The sequence below is a fragment of the Odontesthes bonariensis genome, chromosome 7 (genome assembly GCF_027942865.1).
Source record: "Odontesthes bonariensis isolate fOdoBon6 chromosome 7, fOdoBon6.hap1, whole genome shotgun sequence".
Taxonomy (NCBI): domain Eukaryota; kingdom Metazoa; phylum Chordata; class Actinopteri; order Atheriniformes; family Atherinopsidae; genus Odontesthes; species Odontesthes bonariensis.
The window spans coordinates 32,980,474-32,988,024 of NC_134512.1; positions in this window are offsets into that span (position 1 = coordinate 32,980,474).

Genomic DNA, 7,551 nt, shown 5'->3' on the forward strand with positions numbered 1-7,551 from the left:
ATATGAGACGGAGGAATTACAACATAAGTTTAGACTGGAGCATGAACCCACCTGCAGGACATTAGTTACTCTTTCTTCGTCACTATGTTTAAAAACCTGGGCCAGATTAACACCACCATCAATCAAAGTGATTATGAGGGAAATGCAAGTATTAGAGAATAAAACTGCCAAAAGATACTCATCAGTTTTGTGTATAGCGGTCTGAGCTCAGATCGTTCTGTGTGCTCGTGTGAGCTCTCAGGCTTTTCATGGTATGCACATTCTTACCTAAGACTTGGCCGTGCACCTTTGTGGACTAAATCTCCCATTCCCACCACGAATCTGGTCTCCAACTTGTATACCTACTATTTTTTTTATAACATTTTGCTCGTTATAAACATGAGAAAATGACATAAAGCTGGTTACTATTTGGAATTTGGAATATTCAGCTGCTGCTGGTGGTTCAAATATCCTTTTTTACCAGATATGTAGAATTCTGTACCCTCCAGTTCCATGATAATGTATTAGTGGGCAAATTAAACTCACTAACCAAATCCAAGTATCCCAAGACAGATATAACGAGCTTGCACCTTCAGGCTGGTTAGGTGCAGCTATACAAACATTGTTACCATAATTTACCTCAAACACTGTTTTTACGAAGGCGATTATCCAAATCTACTGGTAATATGTAACCAGTATCAAGGTTTTCCAAACCTTTTCTTACCCTACAGCTCTTGTGCATATGCTTCTCTCATCAGACAAACACTTACATCAGGTCATGACATCTCACATGTGGTAATAATGTGCCTTGTGGGTGACTTAGTGCTGCCAATCTCAAAGAGCAGAGGGGGCGAATGGGCCATTCCACGTTCTAAAACTGAAGAGAAGTGTAAATTCATCATAGAAAAAGAGTAACCTGACTAAAGCATGGTTCAGGTGTTTCATTTCGACCCTAGGAAATGATGCCACCTTGTGAAAAGAGGCGTTAAATTTGAACTCAGAAACTGAAAAATACCTCACCAGCCTTGTCCTCTAAATCCAACATGGCTGCTCTGGGCATTTAAAGTAGTCATAGCGATAAACTGTTCATTAGCATGTCTTTTAGTTTGTACAAGCACAGTAGAGTTTAATTCCTTGTTATTATCAACTTTTGTTGCTAATAATAGCTTGCCTGGATTACAACAGTCAACTGTCGAGTGACGTCATTTCCACGTCCGTACTTTCCAGTTTTCTTTGTTGCAAACTTCGAATTTAGCCAATTTACTGGTTTACATTAGAACAGAAATGTACCTGCAGTAGGAAAACTGACCTCTGAAGGTGTCAAGAACATACAGAATTTCAATCATCATCATTATTACAACACATATTACAGTGGTTTGATTTAAACAGTGTGATAAACTACAAACTAATGCAGAGTTTTCCAGTCCTCAGGCCCACCTGTCCTGCATGTTTTACAGGTATAAAGGATAATAAACATGAATATTCCCCAGAGCTTTCTGTAGAGCGACTAAGCTGCCCCATCTGTCTGAATCATGTATGTTGAAGCAGGGAAACATGTAAAACTGTATGTACCATGGTTTATAAGTGCACGGCAGGCGTATTTTTAGTACATGTGTGTGTTTTAAAAATAATCATAACCTCTGAGAATAAGAAATCAAAAGCTGCTTTGCAACCACTGGGGGAGCTACGGAGACAGTTTCCTGTCTACACATCCAGCAGACATTGAACAACCTCATTCTTCATTTCTGTTATTTAATTAAGTCCAATATTCACCCTCTGTTTAGCTGTTCTGGCTCCAGCAGGAAATACAGTGCCTTGCGAAAGTATTCGGCCCCCTTGAACTTTTCAACCTTTTGCCACATTTCAGGCTTCAAACATAAAGATATAAAATTAAAAATTTTCTGTGAAGAATCAACAACAAGTGGGACACAATCGTGAAGTGGAATGAAATTTTTTGGATGTGTCAAACTTTTTTAACAAATAAAAAACTGAAAAGTGGGGCGTGCAATATTATTCGGCCCCTTTACTTTCAGTGCAGCAAACTCACTCCAGAATTCAGTGAGGATCTCTGAATGATCCAAGGTTGTCCCAAATGACTGATGATGATATATAGAATCCACCTGTGTGTAATCAAGTCTGGCCAAATCTGGCCTTTATGGAAGAGTGGCAAGAAGAAAGCCATTTCTCACAGATATCCATAAAAAGTCTCGTTTAAAGTTTGCCATAAGCCATCTGGGAGACACCAAACATGTGGAAGAAGGTGCTCTGGTCAGATGAAACCAAAATCGAACTGTTTGGCCACAATGCAAAACAATATGTTTGGCGTAAAAGCAACACAGCTCATCACCCTGAACACACCATCCCCACAGTCAAACATGGTGGTGGCAGCATCATGGTTTGGGCCTGCTTTTCGTCAGCAGGGACAGGGAAGATGGATGGGGCCAAATACAGGACCATTCTGGAAGAAAACCTGTTGGAGTCTACAAGAGACCTGAGATTGGGACAGAGATTTATCTTCCAACAAGACAATGATCCAAAACATGACGCCAAATCTACAATGGAATGGTTCCCAAATAAACGTATCCAGGAGTTGGAATGGCCAAGTCAAAGTCCAGACCTGAATCCAATCGAGAATCTGTGGAAAGAGCTGAAGATTGCTGTTCACAAACGCCAATATTGCACGCCCCACTTTTCAGTTTTTTATTTGTTAAAAAAGTTTGACACATCCAATAAATTTCATTCCACTTCACGATTGTGTCCCACTTGTTGTTGATTCTTCACATTTTTTTTTTAACTTTATATCTTTATGTTTGAAGCCTGAAATGTGGCAAAAGTTCAAGGGGTTCGAATACTTTCGCAAGGCACTGTATGTGGATGATCAGCTGCTGAATTCTTCGCTATGCTAACCCACTAGCTACTCACTTCTCCCTGCTTACAGGAGTTTTTCAAATGAAATCAGTTGTCTGCTGTACTGTAGATGTGTTTTAGAAGATAACTGAAATGGACCAAGCAGAAAAAAAAATCCCATCAACCCTCGGCAGAGCCGGAACAGCAAAGAGATTCTTTGGCATCACATGTGATATTTTAATGCATTTCCAACTGTCAAACCTGTTAACCTTTCATTTCAGGGAAGAACATCCATCTTTTAAGACAGCTGTGACTTAATCATGTTTTCAAGTCTTTACAATGAATCTCCTAATCTGCAGCAGACACTCAACTGAATGTGCATGAAGTAGACTTCGTGTTTTTGGCCTCTTGAGTAATTCAAGGTCTATTATTCACCCTTTAGTTCTACCCTGATTTCCCTCAACTCCTGAAAGAAACATGTGGCTCTTCTGCTGCTCCACTGCGTGCACAGGCTGGTTATTAGAATTTCACCACAGGAAGGTGGCGCATATACAGAGAGCTCATCAGCGTTTTGTTGGGATTGTTCAGCTGAGCCTCGTTGTGTGTTGTTCTGAAAATGCTTCTCAGTTCATGTATTTTCGGGGGTTTTCAGGGAGTGTCAGCGCTACATTTTGAATCTCTCACAGATGGGGATTCATCATCCTGTAAGCTAGAAAAAACATCATGCTGTAAATGCTGTGAAATGATGCATTGCCATGTTTCTATCAATGTCTTTTTTATGCACATTTTCAGGTTTCATATCGGAAATGGTTTATGGAAATGGCAAAACTTTGAATAAAAAAATATTCGCAATTTTGCAAAAAGTTTTTTAGACTCACTTACAGGAAGAGTTTGTAACAATAACTGAGAAGATCTCAGTTAAATTGGGCTGCGTTCTGCAGGGCTCAGACCTGGCAGGCTTTTTATTCACTGAGCGTTCAGCTTTGAATATCTTTAACGATGTATACGGCGCCTCCTCTCCAGCTCCGCCAGTGACTGTGTTGTTCACCTACTGATGCCTCCTTTCCATATATGAGTGTATTCATATGCAGGTCCACTCTTTCCTATAGGAATTTCCATAATCTCTGATAGATGTGTGAAACTCCTGCCTTTAATTTTTTCAACCCCGCTGGAATTTGCCTCAAGCATGTTCACATATTTGAACTCTTGCAACGGATTTCAGAGAGAAACCGCACTGTGTTCCAGGAATTTTGACAAACAAGGTAGCGATGGGGCTAACAAACCCATCCCTCCATCCATACACGTGCAAACTCCACACACAACCACCACACTGGAAAAAATGCCCCTACAAAAATAAGTAAGAAAAACAACAAATACAAGACGTTTTTGCTTGAAATAAGCAAAAAGAATCTGCCAATGGAACTAGTGAAAATTGGCTTGTCAAGATTTCTTGAAATAAGATGTGATGTTTGGGACTTTTGAGACAAAAGTGATCTTGAAATTAGCTTAAAAACCTCTTCAAATGTAAAAAAAAAAGCTTGTTTCATATGAAATCCAACTCAAAACAATTTGTTTTCAAGGCTTTTTCATTTAACAAGATATTCCAGATGTATTTCCTTCAAACAAGTCCCTATATCTGGCTGAAATAGAACTTGTTAGGCAGTTGTGTCTGATTTTAAGTGTAATGAGATATTTTGACTAGAAATGAGACAAATATACTTGGTAAGACTTTGATTTTTTCCAGTGCAGCTTTAAAGTCAAACTGATCACTATGTTCTGAACAGAACAAAGTAAAAATGTCATAGTCAAATTAACCAACAGTGGTACTGCAAAGTTGTGCAATTAATGCATAATAGTTCACACGTCTTTTAACAGTTTCTTTCAGAAAAATGATTACCTGGCAAACAACCTCTTTTACTTCTGTTGTAATTCTATGTACTAATCCATAAACCAGTTAATATCACCCTCTACCACAGCTAAAGTGAAGTTTATCCTTGGAAAAAAAAACATTTCCTAATGTCGAATACTAGGAGCCAATTTAAATTCAATTTTAGTTGAACTTTTAAATCACAACAGATGTTGTTAAAGATGGAGTCCAGATTGACAGTCCACATATCTTTGTCATATCATCAAATCCAATTTATTCAATTCCAAATTAGAGCTAAGAAAACCATGTGTCCATATATCAGATGGAATTATGAACTGAACACACATTCATCATCTTCACACGTTAGCCAAGCGAAGCTGACAAACCAACAACACATAAGAGCAGCCCACACCTCAGTGTGTTCCACAGCAAACCTTTTTAACGATCTGACATGCGATCACAATATCTGACCGATCAGTCGGGTGATTTAACCGGCTGCCGCTTGAAATGTTGAATTGTTCTCAACTGTACACCAGAATTTCATTCAGGGACACAAGACATCACTCCATTAAAACTGAATGAAACGTGTGAATCCTGCCTAACGGGCAGTCAAAGCAGTAAAAAGAAGAAATAATTTTTTTTTTTTTTTTTACAGCAATAATGTTCCGAAGCATATAAGCGCACAGATCCACACCTTTAGACAAGCGGCCCAGCGATTTCAGTCACTTGTCCTTTGATCAGATCAGATCTCTGTCCCAGAGAAGCTGAACTAAGAGAGGAGAGGAACTGAAAGACTTCTTCAAAAGCTGCACTTGGACATCAATGTTAGCGAGGTACATGAGCCGAAGCCATTTTTCTGCAGTTTAAAGTTCTGCAAGTGTGCAAGAACACAGGCCAAAGCTCCTTTGTGGGACTATTTTAGTGTTCATTCTTAGCGTTTAAATGAATAAATGAACAAATTTGTGTACCAGGATGTGACTCAAATATATTCTGTTTGCTCACCTGATGTAAGACTGTGTTGGAAAGCTAACAACAACACCCAGCTTTAGGTGTACCACGTCAGAGGGTCAGTTGTGTTATACGGTGTGACGTGAGTTTCAGCAACACCCTTCCTTTGTATGTTACTTGTGATATTCCTCATCTCGCCTCGGCTGTGGTCAGCCTGTCTCTCAGGTGCTAATCCCCGCCTGCTCTCATGCGGGAGGTTGATGTCATAGTCAGCTAAAACCTGCTTGATTTAGACCTGAACAGCATCTTTTCGCCAATAGTTAAACCCAGCAGGTGTGTGCGTGTGCGTGCGTGCGTGGCACGAAATGTGTGAGCCCTGTTCGACGCTGCTTTCTCAGCTCATTTTTTTTTTTTACCTTTGGCCCATGCAGTGAGGCTGATGCAATGGCTGTTATTTACCAATCCTCCGCCACACTTTCTGTGTGCATGAATGTGTGTGTGCTGAGTCCTCTAGCCTGTAATTAATGGCTAATCTCTCTAAGTCAAACAAATGGGAATTAAGAGCTTGCTACTTAGCCGGAGATCAGGACATGATTTCATGGCTTACACCGCTCAGTGGAATAAGATCCTCACACACACTTGTGTGAAATCAGCACAGCAACAGCCGCGACAATAACCCTCCCGTTGGTTGTTCAGTGTTGTCTGAGTCAAGCCTGTGTCAAGTCCAGCTTTCATTTTCCTGTGTAGGGCTTTCTAGCACTTATCGCTGCTCGGTGGGCTTCTTCTTTCTCTTGCTGTCTAATAGGAACCTGAGAGGGTTGGGGGGTGGACAGAGACAGAGGCAGAAGGAGAGAAGGGACTGTTTAGCCAGTGTTAATTAAGTTTGGACAGGATCTAGAGGGAACCATTATGAAAGTCTTATCTGCTAATAAGAAAAAGAAGACACTGTAATTATAGTTCTGTGTGAAGGAGGAGAGGATGCTGAGAGGGAAATAAAGCGCGGCCAATTGTGAAATATTTCTCATGTGCATTAACTGCTTTTGTTTCTTGTTTAGGAGTCCTGCAAAGTAGAAAAGAACTGCGGCTCAGAGGCAATACATAATGATAAAAGGAAATGTTTTCATTTTAGCACCAAACCCATCAACTTGTTCCCAGTAGATCATGTAAATGATGGTCCAAGTGCAACTTGTTTGTACTCTTTTTGTTTTCCACCTTCAAGATGAACATGAATGGGTCCTATGTGCAGGGGAAACGATCTGTGCTAAGCCAGACTTAATAAAACCCAGAGACATATTATTTCTGATATTCTACGTTTACAGCACCTGTCACAATGTTTTTGGCTGGCAAATAAAATTAAAATGTACTGTATTTAATAATGAGGTGCTGTGGTAGTACTGCAGCTAGCTAGGCATGGACTCAGTGATACTTATGCCTCTTCCTGTTGCATATGTATCGATGGGAGTTTCCCTTGCTGAGCACAGAATTAAAAAAGGAAAATATCTAGATTCATCACAGCAATGTGTTTACCAAGCTTTATGTCTCACAGTTCACTGCCATCTACTGTCATCCACTGTAAAGATTCTCCATTTGCATTAATTCATTTGGAAGAAGAAGAAGACGTCACCAGAATGTGCTATTCGTTGCCAAAAATCACATTATATAAGGACGAGCTGGACTACAAACAAGATGGTGTCATGCAGCACCTGCTTGTTGCTGGGTTTTTTACTTTAATCACACCAGTCGTTGTGTTCTGTTATATAAATTCTGTGGGAATACTATCGTCTTGTTGCCATGCTCATCAGTGAAATACAGTGGGATGCTGTCAACTGGTGAGGTGTCTGCTTTTGTAAAGAGAAGCCTCTGGATGACTACATCTGTAAGCCTGTCCTGGTCCAAACGTGTTAACAATA